Source organism: Mirounga leonina, unplaced genomic scaffold (assembly GCF_011800145.1).
Source record: "Mirounga leonina isolate KUSES-001 unplaced genomic scaffold, KU_Mleo_1.0 Mir_97, whole genome shotgun sequence".
Taxonomy (NCBI): domain Eukaryota; kingdom Metazoa; phylum Chordata; class Mammalia; order Carnivora; family Phocidae; genus Mirounga; species Mirounga leonina.
Window position 1 is genome coordinate 8724956 of NW_023270889.1, and position 16103 is coordinate 8741058.

Genomic DNA, 16103 nt, shown 5'->3' on the forward strand with positions numbered 1-16103 from the left:
AGTGTTAAAAGGTCATTAATATGTTGTAAATTGTTATCAGTATATGAAATGTTAATGTAAATCAAGTTGGAGTAACTAAAAATAAGGAATAACTAGTAAAATTAAAGTTTGGTACTTTTTTTTTTTTAAAGATTTATTTATTTATTTGTCAGAGCGAGCACAGGGGGAGCTCCAGGCAGAGGGAGAAGCAGGCTCCCCACTGAGCAAAGAGCCCGATATGGGACTTGATCCCAGGACTCTGGGATCATGACCTGAGCCAAAGGCAGACACTCAACCGACTGAGCCACCCAGGTGTCCCTAAAGTCTGGTACTTCAGAAAAAAGTTTTAAAAATGTGATAGAACTTTTTTTTTTTTTTAAGATTTTATTTACTTGACAGACAGCAACAGTGAGCGAGAGAGGGAACACAAGCAGGGGGAGTGGGAGAGGGAGAAGCAGGCTTCCCGCTGAGCAGGGAGCCCGATGCGAGGCTCGATCCCAGGACCCCGGGATCATGACCTGAGCCGAAGGCAGATGCTTAACGACTGAGCCACGCAGGCACCCCAAAAATGACATAGAACTTGTATACAAAATCATTGATTAGACTATAGAAAATCTCAGGAAATTTTTTTTTTTTTTAAAGATTTCATCTACTTATTTGTCAGAGAGAGAGCACAAAAGCAGAGGAAGAAGCAGGCTCCCTGCTGAGCAGGGAGCCCGATGCAGGACATTAGCCCAGGACTCTGGGATCATGACCTGAGCTGAAGGGGAATGCTTAACCTACTGAGCCACCCAGGCGCCACTTCAGGGAATTCTTAAAAGCCAGAATTATATAGGTCATGAACTCTATCCACACCACAACATATCTAAAAGTTACAGTTTTATAATCAGAAACATAATCATTTGAAAAAAGTGTCTTTCTAAATAACTATAGAGTTGCTATTAGTTTGCCTGGACAGAATATTCAATATAGAATCAAACATTCCCAGAGCTATATCGCAGTCTAAAAATGAAAGCTATCAAGGGGTGCCTGGGTGGCTCAGTCGTAAGCGTCTGCCTTTGGCTTAGGTCATGATCCCAGGGTTCTGGGATCAAGCCCCGCATCGGGCTCCCTGCTCCGCAGGAAGCCTGCTTCTCCCTCTCCCACTCCCCCTGCTTGTGTTCCTGCTCTCGCTATCTCTCTCTATCGAATAAATAAATAAAATCTTTAAAAAAAATTAAAATAAAAATGAAAGCTATCTTACTTGCCTTTTCATTTTTAATCAGATATATTTTTATATAATCTAGACATTTGTACATTTCCTATGCTTGACAAATTTATTTCTTTGACCAAGAAAGCATTTTATTAATGTAAAAATAAAAATTTTAAATTTTAAAATGTAATAAATTACATATAAAGTTAGTAGGTTATAGCCAAAGTTATTCTGAACACGTTTACTCTTAGGGATACGTGAAGATGCTGCAGGATATAACCACTAAATAAATATAATCCACCTTCCCTCTGCAGCTGTCAACCAACCTGCTTTAATACCCTGAGAAAAATGATATTTCTATTAAAACACATGGAATAGAATGTAAAAAGCCACATTTTTTAAGAGATAAAACGTGAAGTTCAAAGAAATTTTCACTAATCTCAGAATTCTGGTGCCAGGAATGGCCAGCAATCCCTGTACCGACAGATGAAAGATGACTCCAAACTTTGCCGTGAAAGAGAGGAGAAGGCAAGGGGGTCAACGGTCAGAGACGAAGACCCTTTGCTCTTCTTTGCTCTCACCTTTATTCGTGCTTCAGGATAATCCTAAATCTTTATTACTCTGTTTCTCAAGCAAGTGATGTGTGGCAAGGAGTCTTGCAGAAAATAGAACACTGATTACGGGAAAGATACAATGCGCTGATCAGCCTGTTCAAGGAGTTCTGCTAAACATAGCTTTAGGGGACAATGCATACATCTCTTAGATCACAGGGTGGCTGTTTGGGCTAAGCTAGCTTCAGGGAAGGTAACTCCCCAGGGCATGCCTCGGGCAGAGTGATTTGCAGGCCCCAGCATTCCAAGGCCTAGGCCCTTCTCAGAAACCTTCCCTGCCCCCAGCGGCTTCTGTGTTACATTTTAGCAAGCCAGGTACTATGGATGATTTCATATTCTACATTAACCCCAACACTCTAGAAGAGCTTCAGATCTTTGGCTCTTTAGTCTTAGATTTGAGACCCATTTGTCAGTTTACTTAATGGCAAATTTATAATGCTATGTGTTTATATAAAATAAGAAAATCAGCATTTGCCAGAGAGTTAAAAAAAAAATAAGGAAAATTAGAACAAAAATATAAATGTAGAAGGTGATTACACAGAAAAGAAAACAGAATTGACAAATAGATCGGTAACTGGTTCCATATTCTAGCCTTTCCCGTGTCAGTAAAAGATAATATTCTGGCAAATCTAATCAAGAGGGAAAAGAAAACACTTAAAATTGGAAAAGGTGATGTAATATACATGATGGAGACTCTGGATAAGAAAATACAAAAATAGAAAATTTGGACATTTTTCACTGAGAAATGTACATAAAATTAAAGCAAGTAAAGATAGAAAAATTGGCCATGGAAGAAACTGAAAATGTTTCCGAGAAACTTCCTGCAAGGGCCCAGAGTGACAGAGTTTACCCATAGATTCTTTTTTTTTAAAGATTTTATTTATTTATTCATGAGAGATAGAGAGAGAGAGACAGGGAGAAGCAGACTCCCAAGGAGCAGGGAGCCCGATGCAGGACTCGATCCCAGAACCCTGAGATCATGACCTGAGCCAAAGGCAGACGCTTAACCATCTGAGCCACCCAGGCACCCTACCCATAGATTCTTAAGAATTTCCAGGAGGGCGCCTGGGTGGCTCAGTTGGTTAAGCGACTGCCTTTGGCTCAGGTCATGATCCTGGAGTCCCTGGATTGAGTCCCGCATCGGGCTCCCTGCTCGGCAGGGAGCCTGCTTCTCCCTCTGACCCTCCCCCCCTCTCGTGTGCTGTCTGTCTCTCTCATTCTCTCTGTCTCAAATAAATAAATAAAATCTTTAAAAAAAAAAAAAAAAGAATTTCCAGGAAACAACCTAAATTTTGGAACACTACTCAGTTCATTTTATTGTTCATTTTTCCAGTTAAAAAAAAATCACTAAGAAATGTCTAAGTTAAGTGCACATTTCATTATAAATGCTGAAATCCCAAATAAAATGTTTACATACCAAATTCAACAGTTATTAAAAGAATCCATCCTATAAGGTAGATTTAATCATGGAAATTCGGTAATGGATGGATGTTAGGATGTTAGGAAATAGCATATGCTAATAGAGGACATTAGTGGTTCAAAGGAGAAAAATAAGGCTTTTGATAAAATTCTTACTCTTGTTTAAAAAAGGAAAGAAACATAGGTAAGTATTAATAGAAAGATATTTTAATGAGAGCCTTATATTAGTTAACTCCTGACTTAATTTAATGGTGAAACATAAGTGTTATTCCCACTGAAGTCAAGTAAGACTACCAACTTTGACCTTTATGTGTTTTGTTTTCTGATCCAGTCTAAGTGCTAGAATCATAGAAGTAGGTATTAACTTAAGGTTTGTTGAATGGATGTAAACTAATGAACTAATGAACTTTCTAGTTTGATATTTGGTGTATCTCCTTATTTATTTGCACCTTTTATACCTCAGCAAAATTTAGGGTTTTCTTTATAAAGATTGCCACACATTTATTTATGACTAGATTTTGTGTAATTGTGAATGAATATTTTCTTTCCAATTATGTTGTTTATAGTTTTTAAAAATGGCTTTTGTACTACTATTGATATATGTTTATTTTGTAAAAGTCTAATTAGCTCATTAAATCAATAATTTTTTAGTTGAGGGGTGCCTGGGTGGCTCAGTCAGTTGAGCGGCTGACTTGGTTTCAGCTCAGGTCGTGATCTCAGGGTCATGGGATCAAGCCCGAGTCAGGCTCTACACTCAGTACAGAGTCCTCTTGAAGATTCTCACCCTCTGCCCCTACCCCAATGTAGGCGCACCCTCTCTCTCTCTCAAATAAATAATAAATCTTAAAAAAATGTTAAAACCTTAAAAAAAAAAAGAATGTTTTAGTTGATTCTCTCGAGATGTATAGGTCCAATCTGATTTGGGTTCCTCTAAAACTGCTTATTAGCATAGTCATTAACCTTCATGTAGCAAAATCCACTGGTCAGTTAGTTCTATGACCTTATTTTACTCAGTATATCTGACTCATTTGGCGTGGTTGACCACTCCTTCATTCTTCATGTAGTGTTGCAGTGTCTCCTATTGCCTCCAATGAAAAATACTCTCGGTTTTCCTCCTTTCTCATTGACCATTCTTTCAAATTCCCCCTTTCTGTTCTTCCTCTAATCTTCGTTCAAATATTGGTATACCTCCAGGTTCTGTCTAGGCTCCATCTTTTCCCTAAATAACCTTACCAAGTCCCATGGATTTAAATATATTTATAAACACATTCAGAATTATAATTTGATTTCAACTTTGTTTCTTATTTGAACTGTATACATCACCATTGTAATTGAACAAGTGTGAGTGATTATATTACTGGTGATTTTTTCCCTAATTTTTCAATTTTCTGAATTCCTAGAAAATACATACTATTTTTATAATCAGAAAAAATAATTTCATTTTAATTGAAATTAGTTATCTTTCTTAAATGGACTCTAATATGGATCAAACATTTTATGTCAGATTCCACTCCATCATAAACAACCTCATTGTGAAATTGTATTTGAAAAAGTATTTCTTGATTATATAAGTTATTTGAGAAAATGTTTATTCAACAAAATTCACCATATAAAACCAACAATAGCAATTAAAAAAAAAAAAAAACAACCCAAACTGGGGAAGAATAAGTAATTCCACAAAGAATGAGAATGTATAGGTAATTATATTCCAAATATATAGACATGGTTACTGTCTTGGAATAATAAGTAGACTATTTGGCAGTAGTTACTATCTAAATAAGCTTATCTTTGCATTAAATGTAGCTTATATAAGTAGATAACTTTAGGAGTACTTTCATAATTAGCCTGCTTTAAATGCTTCTGTAAGCCATTCTTTTTAGTACAAATTAATCTCCATTTCTCAACCATATTTCTGTTTGTTCTTTTCCTCTGTGTAAAAAATACTGAATTCTGTCTCAGATCTTGATTGCATTTTGTGTTCGTTGTCATCCTACAGAATTCTGCATGTCTCTTTGTAAAATTGTTGTAAATAGTATTTGACACTTGAAACTGGCTTCTGAAACTTGTATAATAGTTGTTAAGTCTGAGGTTTAATCTACAGGTTGTGATTTTGGCTTTCTACATTTTTAAAAGAAAGTTATGGTTATAGTAATTTGATTTGTTTCTAAAATTATGTAAAGGAACTGCCATTGGATTTAAAATGCAATATTCTCTAGAAATGAATTAAATTGATGGGAATTCCAAGTTGATTAATGCAAATGGGATCTCATTAGGTTTTGTTTTTGTTTTTGTTTTACCTTTTTAGTTTTGGGACAAAATAAATGAAGTTTTACCTTAGTGCTCGCTTGGCAACATATATACTTAATCAGCAAAAGCCAATATATCAGCCAGTTTAGAAAAATTCTGAAGACAGAAGAAACTAACCATCTTTATTTTTGAATTAGATAACAGTGTAAATGGTTATAAACTTGATGCTTTAATATTTTAATTCAAAATACACCCTCAGAATATTTTTATGGTAATTGTGTGTGATATAAAGATGCAAATTTAGCATTTTTAGATGTGCTACATATATACAAAATGAGGATCATCATATTCATTTTTGCTATGGCCTTATGTCTTTTTTCATATTGTAGAGATATTTCATAATGCAGCAATATGTACCCCAAATAGCTTTAGAATGAACTAGCTGTACTTTTTAATTATCATTTTAATTCCAGGTTTGAATTACTAAAAACTGTCCTGATCTTAGGAAAAGGAAAGCTTGCATGATACTTAGCCACTTAGGAAATATTTCTTTGGGTGTTCTGCCCATGTAAAACAGTGCTTTTATTTGTAAACTAACAATATTTATGTTATAAGCACTTTATTAGGATTTTCTGAAGTCTTTCAAGAAGTGTTGTTTCGCAGTCATAAGTAGTACTAATAAAGAAGGTGGCCAGGATTTAAAGCTGAAATAGGCAGCAGGGACAATTTAGTTTAGCAATTGAGCTTTGTTTATGCTATTTATCTTTGCCCCACACAGTATGGGTTTTTGTTTTAATTGTCAACAATAAAAGAGAGAAGGGTTATAAAACATCCAGTTTTCAGATTCTTTTGAAAAATTGTAAGATCTGGTGGCTCCAGGTTCCCATTCTACGCCAGGTCTACATACACTCTGCGTGTTAACAATAGACAGGAGCTGGAAATTATCTGCTCTGGGTCCCTTGAGAGGGGACATAATCTCTGCAGGGTATCACAGTTCCCCCCCCCCCCCACCTACTTATTTCTTCTCTTTACTTGGCCAACATCATCGGGCATACCTCACTAATTTCAGTTAAATGTTTTGTGCCTGAGGCATTGAGATGATGATCCGTGAAGTCCAGATTGCTCTTAAGAATTTGTATTATTGATGGCAAAAGTTAACCTTTACAATTACATTTTAGGCTTTAGAAATCTCAGTTTTTTAACAACAGATGTAATAGTAATGATAAATTCAGAGGAATTCAGTTTCATTTGAGAAAATTAAACAAAACCTGGTCTTTGAGTTGAAGGATGATATATATAGTTACTCAGCAAAACATACGAACTTCTGTTCCCTTCCTCTTCTGCTAAATGAATGGCAAAGTGAATCCAGATTTGTTTTGTTTTGACAGTTATCACAAAGTTGGGAGGAATTTTGTCCATTTTCATAGAATCAGAATTGGCAACCAAAGAATATTCAGACACTACACTGAGTATTAGTTTCCTTGTCTAACCTAAATTGGGTTGTCTCTAGCATTGACCTCCCCTGTTGTAGAATAGTTAGGATGCTCTTACAGAGTTGAGCACTCAGAGGAGGTGCCCAAATGGTGACTCAAACACAGGCTGGCTAGAAAACTGTGAGGTAACCCATTAAAAAAGAAAAAACCCAAAACTTCAACTTCTACTTCCAGAAATGGTGGACTAGATTATTCTGATCTTTCTGCTATAACATCTGACCCAATATAACACCCTCTTGAGGCATTAGAGAGCTAATAAGGTAGTGAATCATTGTCAAGCTGATATCTGGAAGAAAATGGAAATCCAGAAAGATGAGCCTGGTCTTGAGAATACATTTGCTCTGGAGAGGGGGATTTGTTAATCAAGAAGAGGAAGCTAAGAGGAGGATTACCATTTTAATAGCTTTCGAGACCAGAAGGACAAAAGTTAGAGTATAAGACCTCTAAATTTGAGACTGGTAGAATTCTTTGGTGTGAAAATTGAAGGACCACATCCTAGCAGTAAGGGTGAGCCAGAAAGAAGTAGTCCATTCACGCAGAATATAGTTTACAATTGAGTCATCTAGACATCTCAGAAAAATCTGAACTTTTGAAAGTGGATTGATACGACCTGTGATTTCTAGTGTCCTTAGGAATCTGAAAGATGCAAATCTGGAGAAAGGGAACATTTTCTTAGGCCTCAAATTATTTTTACAAATAATTATTCAAATTTCAAATTAACAGTATCTCCATATAATAACTGGGCACAGGAGGAGGAAGACAACAGGAATGCAAACAAACAGAAACAGTAGACAATAGAAACAGACCCAAAGTGGCGGCAAATATTTGGATGATGAGATAGACTTTAAAATTAATATGGTTATTGTGTTCAAGGAGATAAAAGATTGAAAATTTCAGTAGAGAACTGAAAATTATAAAAAAATATTACTGAAGACTTGCAAAAGAGTCAAATATTTGAGAATTAAAAAAAAAAGGAAATAAAATCAAGAACTCAAAACACTGTATTAGTTATCCAATCTGCATAATTAATTGCAGACTTAACTTCTTAAAACAACACACATTTATTGTTTTAGTTTCTGTGGGTAAGGAGTCCAGGCATGGCTTACCTGGGCCTGCTTCAGAGTCTCTCTCTCGCAAAGCTGCAATCAAGGTATTTATTGGCCAGGGGGAAGGTCTCATCTCAAGGCTCAGCTAGGGAGAGATCTGCTTCACATGTATGTAGTCACTAGCAGATTGTTGCACTGAAGGCCTCAGTCCTTTCCTGGCCATTGGAAGGAGGCATCCTTCAGTTTTTTGCCATTTGGGCCTCTCCATTACAGCAGCTTACAACATGGCAGCTTGCCAGAGAGAACCTATAGAGAGAGTCTGCTAATGACTATTGGTCAGAAGCCAAGTCACTATGTCCAGTCCATAAACAAGGAGAGGGGATTACACAAGGGCATGATTGGAGGAGGAATCATTGGGGACCATCTTAGGATCTGCCCACCGAAAGATTATAAACACATCTGGAGAGAACTACTGAATTGGAAAGTCAGAATAAAATACACATAATAAATGTCTTCATAAGCTTTGTTACTCTGCCATCACCTGTAAGGTGGGGTTGGTATTTACCCATGGCCAGAAACAATGACAGCAGTAGTGTGGAGAGAGGATAAATAGGGATATACGTTAATTGAATGTAGGAGTTTAGAAGTACGGAGACTAGGGACACCTGGCTGGCTCGGTAGAGCATGAGACCCTTGATCTCAGGCTTGTGAGTTCAAGCCCCATGTTGGGCATGGAGCCTACTTAAAAAAAATTAAGTTAAAAAAAAGAAGTAAGGAGACTATTAGGGAAAGAAATGAGGGATCAAATGAGGCATTTAGGAATGCCATTTATTCTTGTTCTGGACACCAGTGGATACCCAATCTATAGTACTCTTTATAATGAAGTCTACATAATTTGCAACTTAGCTGATATTTTTGATATTGATTAATAATATGCCAGTGCATAATCAGTGGACATATGTGTCTATAAACTACTAGCTATAGCACATGATATTTTATCTTCCCTATTTTTTTTTTTTTGCACATGATTTTCAAGGTGTACACATAGTTATTTCTGAGAAGTATATGGTCCTCATGGGAGGATAATATTTGTAAATATATTTTAAATTAGCATACATTTCAGTAAATTGTTTAAATTGTTTAAATGTCAAAAAAAAAAACCCAACAAACCTTGATACAACTGCAGGTTAAGAACCAGTTTTAGTTTATCTCATAGGTGTTCTTTCTTTCTTTGGTTTAATTATAATGGAAAATCTCTTTAATGTTGATAGGATTTCTTTAGAATAAACCAGTGCTATATCTGAAAGACCAATTATAACTGACAAAATTGGATGAGAAACAGTAATATGGAAAATCAAGTTACCTGTAACCATTGATAAACAAAGACCTCTAAACTAAGTCATTATAATTTTTTAAAGAATTTATAAATTTAATGTTCAATCAGTTGCATATTAATTTGAAAATGATCTCCAGCTGGATTCATGCTGAATAAGATCCAGAAGCTTTCTTCATCATCTGAATAGATGCACAGGAAGCTAAGGAGGAAAAGGAAAGCATATGGTGAGCAAATTTTTTAATGCCAGGTACTGCATTAACATTAAAGCATTCTACATTCAGCATTCATATTCATTTGAAACTTGATGAGATTGTTCAGTTAACTTATCATGAACTACTCAAGGGAACATATAGATAAATACTTATTTACAACAACCCTCTGTAGAAGCACTCTAAGATTTAAAAATGTATTTGTAGGGGTGCCTGGGTGGCTCAGTCAGTTAAACGTCTGCCTTCGTCTCAGGTCATGATTCCAGGGTGCTTGGATCCAGCCCCGCATCCGGTTCCCCGCTCAGCTGGGAGCCTGCTTCTCCCTCTCCACCCCACCCATGCTCTCTCTTGCTATCTCTGTCACTATCTCTGTCTCTCTCAAATAAATAAAATCTTTAAAAAAAATAAGAAAATGTATTTGTATATATCAAGTCATATCTTATGTATTAATGAATTTTTATCCCTTTAGGTGGAGAATAGATGAGCTTTATGATTTAGTTTAGAAATCAGATTTTCATACTGTTTTGTTTTTTAGGTTCATTTTAATCTGTAGAATATATTATTTTTATTATTGCTGTGAGATACGTGATCATTATAGAAAATTTGAAAAACACAGAAGAGTGGATAATCTCATGCTATTAGCATTTTGATCTATTGCCTTATATCCATGCAATTTTGTTGATATTTTGTGTTTTTGAGATCATACATTTTTTTTTTAAAGATTTTATTTATTTATTTTAGAGAGAGTGAGAGAGAGAGAGAGCACAAGAGGGAGGAGCGGGAGAGGGAGAAGCAGACTCCCTGCCGAGCAGGGAGCCCGATGCGGGACTCAATCCAGGGACTCCAGGATCATGACCTGAGCCGAAGGCAGTCGCTTAACCAACTGAGCCACCCAGGCGCCCGAGATCATACGTGTTTTTATATTCTTATTTCATAATCACTTTCCCAAGTTACTATAAGTTTCTGTATTATATAAATAGTCTTTTGGGGTATTTTGGAGGTGGTTGACTAATAGCAGTATTACGCACTAAAGGAGAAATAAACATGACATTTGCATAATATTCAGTTCACATTCATTTACAAGGGGAAAAAGAATCACACATTTTTTTTATTATAAAAACTTCAGCATGATAATTATATAAGATTAGCTAATGTGGGTGTAAATATATTTAATGTTGGAATAGTTGACAAGCACGCAGATGCTTAAATTCTGACTTTCAACATATTTGCAAGATTTCCGTATCTCACCACCTGCGTGTGATTCATAATTGGAAAATAAAGGTTCTGTGTATTTGGAAAGCCCTAAAAGAAGTGAAAATATCTATACAGTTATCCTCTGGTAGAGTGTAATTTGTTACAACCTTTGGAACCTAAAGTTTTAAATGTCAGTTGAAAGAACAATGCCAGAAAAATGCTTTCAGGCTAATTCTGTCACCTAAAAATGTAAAGAAGTTTTAAAATCAGTTTGGCAGTTGGATCTGAAAGTCGAGATTGAAGTCTTGCTTCTGTCATTAACTAGCTAAGTGATTTAGGACCAATCACTCTTTCTTTTCTTTTCTTTATCTTTTTTTTTTTTTTAAGATTTATTTATTCATTTGGAAGAGAGAGTGCTAGCAAGTGTGGGAGTGGGGGAGGGGTGAAAGGATGGAAGGAGAGAGAGAGAGAGAGAGAGAGGCAGAGAGGCAGACTCCCTGCTGAGCGCAAAGCCCTTGCCTGGCTCCATCCCAAGACCCTGAGATCATGACCTGAGCCAAAATCAAGAGTCGATGCTTAACCAACTGAGCCACCCAGGTGCCCCCCCACCCAATCACTCTTTCTTAAATTGAGTTTCTGCATCTCATCCATTGAGGGGATTGGATAAGATGGTCTGCAAAATCCCCCCTAAAATGATGCATGATGAATCAGTCTTTCTAAGCCTGTCATGGGCAGGTGTAATTTGCCATTAACATTATTTTTTAAAATTTCTTTTTTAAACCTCCTGTTTCTAAATGACAAAGTGGTAATGTTCTTCTGCACTAGAGAGTTGTGTGGAGTTTGGCTTGTTCTTTCAATGGATTTCCTCCATTGTGATATTAGTCGTTCCTACTTTTCTTCCTCATAGCACTATCTCCCGAGGCTAGACTCATAAACTTTTAGAATAAAAGGAAATTTAATGGTCATCAAGTCCAACTCACTATTCAATGCCCAAATAGCCCCTAAACACTCACACCAAATACTCACTCCTCTCTGGGCCTAAAGGATGAAGATGTATCCTCTCTCCCAAGGCTGCCATTTTCCCAGTTTGAATGGTACTGATTACTAAACAATGTTTATTTTGAGTTGAAATTGTTTTCTTGTAGCTTCTTCCCATTCATCTTGGCTCTAATTCAATGGTTATTTGGGTATCTCCTCTATTCTTTTCAGCAGGTTCAAGTGTTTTTTAGCTTCCTGCTATGTTCTTATTTTTTCCCCATTGAGGGTTTGATGCCAATATTTTCTCTGAAATTTTGGATATTTAATTCTTAAAGTCTAAAATGTTACAATGCTCAGTTTCCCCCAACCTGGCCAACTTCCCAATCCATTTTGAGATTCTGTGGTCATTGTTTTACCAAGGAATTTGTCAATTTTGTTATGACAGTTATTTCCTTCTTACGAATTACAATCAGGCCTTTGTGTAGCTGTTCCCTTATTTCCTTTATCTTGTGAAAAAGAAGAGGAGAGTCACTAACAATCACTGAGTAACTACAATATGCAAAGTACTTAATCACATGCAGTAATGTCATTTACTCTTCCAAACAGCTCTTCTTCAAAGGAAATGTCACTGTTCCTGTTTTTTGCTTCTCAAATGCAGTTCTTTGTATTAATGACAATAGCTGTCAAATCTCAAACAATACTTAGTAAATACTTGGTATGTACATCCTAGAATGAAGGTAAAAGCATTGTTCAAGAAGGAAGGTGAGGTGTGCCTGGGTGGCTCAGTCATTAAGCGTCTGCCTTCGGCTCAGGTCATGATCCCGGGGTCCTGGGATCGAGCCCCGCATCGGGCTCCGCATCGGGCTCCCTGCTTGGCGGGAAGCCTGCTTCTCCCTCCCCCACTCCCCCCAGCTTGTGTTCCTTCTCTCGCTATGTCTCTCTGTCAAATAAATAAATAAAAATCTTAAAAAATATTAAAAAAAAAAGAAGGAAGGTGAATGTTTTTATTGACTTATTTTATGATAAGTTATTAAAGAAAATCATGCTGTTTATTCTCCTTTTTTGCTATATCTTCATGAATTAGTTATTTGTATGAATGCATCTGTTTTATTCTACATATGAAAATTCATTTGTTGTTTAGTAAAATTCCCAGGAATTTTAAGCAGTTTTTTTCGTCAATAGTTTTTTTCCCTCTGTGGAGAGTAGGGGGATTGGCATAAGTTTTAAATTGTCCATATGGAAGAAATGTCTTCATTATTATTCTTGTAGCTCAGTTTCAAATCAAACTTATACTGCTTGGTTTTGTACACAATTGTGTCAAACTCATATTGAAATAGAAAACTGAATGGCTCTTATTCTACATTTGATCTAACTTGAAAATTACTGAAACACATGTTTGATAAACAAAGATTTCTTCAAACTAAGCATTTCACATCTCAAAGAGGTCACTATGCTTTCTAAAGATTCAAAAAAATATGGAGTATGAACCCAAACAAACACACATTTCCTGTCTGAGACAAGGAAACTGAAAACTTCATAAAAATCTGTTGTTTTTTGTTTTTAAAAGATTTTATTTATTTATTTGAGAGAGGGAGAGAGCACGAGCTGGGGGGAGGGACAGAGAGAAGCAGACTCCCCGCTGAGCAGGGAGCCCAGATGTGGGGTTGCACTGATCTCAGGACCCTGAGCCAAAAGCAGATGCTTAACTGACTGAGCCACCCAGGCACCCCTAAAAATCTGCTTTTTAAACCTTTTCCTGCTTCTATTCTTTGCTAGGACCTGCACCCCTACCCCAGGTCTTTACACATGCCTTGTAATGTAACTTGCATATGTCCTCCCTGTAAGGGACAAGGAGTTAATGATTTCTCTAGAATTGGTAACATCTAAAGAAGTGATGAAGGAGCAGAAGGCAAGCTGAGGACATAGTACAAGCTGACACCCCGCAAACCACCCCTCCCCCCAATGGAATATGTGTGACATTTCTCTGTCACTCCTGGCTGTCCTAAAACAGGGAAGGAGAAACAAATGGTTAACTGATAGAGATCAAAGCCCTGCAGGACACAAGTCTCCATCAGTTTGCCAATGTCTTAGTCATTTATAAGGAAAAAGCATTCTTATCAATTGCCTAACTTTCAGAGACCCATAACTCAATTTCCTGGAGCCCTAACATCACCCTCCCCTCCATAGAGATGTGAGAAACAAAGTCAGAAGGAAATGTAAATAAAATTAAATTTCTTTATAACCTGCAGCCCATTGACAAATACTTGATATAGGCAGCCTAACATTCCTCCGGAAACTCCTGTCTTAATGTCAATGTTTTGCTAGAGGGAAAAACAACCTTAGCTTGACAATACAAGGCCTCTGGTATCCCGAGAGCCTTCTTTAGCTTACCAAAGTCCCTTTGGACACCTCCCTTTCTCCTTACCTGCCCCAGCTCCCAGGTATATAATCAGGCACCCCTCACCACCCCGCGCAGCAGCTCTATCAGCCCACGGGTTCTGTCCCTGTGCTTTAATAAAATCACCTTTTTGCACGAAAGACATCTCAAGAATTCTTTCTTGGCCGTCCACTCCAGACCTTACCAACAGGCCAAAACTACCTCAGAAGGACCGGGTGAGAATGACCAGATGAAGTCATCACACCCCACTGGCGCTAGACCATCTCCACGCCAAGACCCTCTGACTCCAAGGAATAACGCCGGGGCCCTCATCTTTATTCTGACCAGTTCCTGGATGCCTGAGAGGACATGTACACCAGACCACTGTCCTCAACCCTGAACAGAGATTCTCATTCACTGGATCAAAGATCCCTCCTTTCCTTTCTGAGTCTCCTGGACACTCTGTCTGTTGTCGCTGTTTTCTCTATCTCTTCAGTAAACTCTGCTTTCACGCCCTGCTGGCTTGCATTTGATTTTCCATCTTAAGTGCTGTCAGGGACCCTCTTGGCTAGTCCTGTGGGGACCCCTTCTGGGTCCCCGGAGCCCTCCTGCCTGCACCAGGTCCACATGGAACATGAATTTTGTCACTCTTGTTGAGAATGAAATACCACAATTTCACAGTGGTTTTCCTTCTGACTCAACCCCTTGCCCCTTCAAGTCATGAAAGGCTAAGATTCTTAATCACAGCACTCTTTTGGCTCCTTAAACTCTTTGGCCCCTGTGCTGCATTTACTACTGCTGGCTCTCCCTCCTTGGTCCTGAAGGGCCGTGCTCCATTTCTTCTTCTAGTCTACCTTCTCATCACCTTTCCACCTTTTTGATTATTCCTCACACACTCCCTCCTTGGTTCTCTTTCCTGGACTATGTTAAGTGTCATTAGCTCTTTGGTGTTTTATTCAGGTCCATAGCTTTACTTCTATAAAAACATATCTCACAAAGAACCACAACCCTCTATCAGTACCTCCTGGATCACTGGACGAAGATGATTCCTGGCCCTCACCCTTGGCCCAATGAATGAGAATGTCTGTGAGTGGAGCCTGTATTTTTTTTATCTAGATCTCCAAATGATTATTATGTGCAATGAAGTTTGAGAACTCCTGCTTTATGTCTTTTCCTTGGGAAATTATGTCCATTGTCATGATTCTAAAAAACACATTCTTAATCAAGACCCTTGAGTTCTGATTACCAGCCCTGAGCTTAACCCTGTAAGTCACAATCATACACTTTGATGCTTAATGAGTATTTTTGCTTATAGGCACTTCAAGATAATTATATTAACAATGACATCTTATCTTTCTGCCCCAAAACTCATTTTAATAGTTAATAACATTACCATTTATTCAACTGCTTATGTAGAAAAAAGCAAAACAAAGTGAAAAACTTTATGTTCATCCTAGATGTTTCTCTTTCTTTCTTTATTCACCTCCCACACATCCAATTAAGCAAGACATCTTGCTGATTTTACTCCATAAATATTTCTAAAATCTATCCTTTTTTTCTGTCCTATGACTACTTCCCTAATTTAGGCCTTCATCATATGAACCATTGCAAAATACTCCCAACTGTTCCTCTTGCCTCAATTTCTCCCCTTTGATCCATTCTCCCAACATAATGTAAAACTACAAGTTAAAAAAAGACATTTCAGTGACATGAGAATAGATATTCTATAGAATATAATAGAAAGTCCATAAATAGATCTGATTACATATATGAATATAGTATATAATAAAGGATCATTTCAAATTAATGGGAAAGGATCGCAGCAAATAATATTGTCACATTGGCCAGCTAATTAGAATAAAAAGTAAAATTTGATATATAACATACAAGTTATAGCAGAGTAAAATACCTTGATTAAAATGTAAAAATAAAATTATGATAACACAAGAATGAGGTGATATAATTTATAAAACTTGAGGTAGATAAAGATAAAGAAGTCTGATCCCATAATCAGAAATGAAA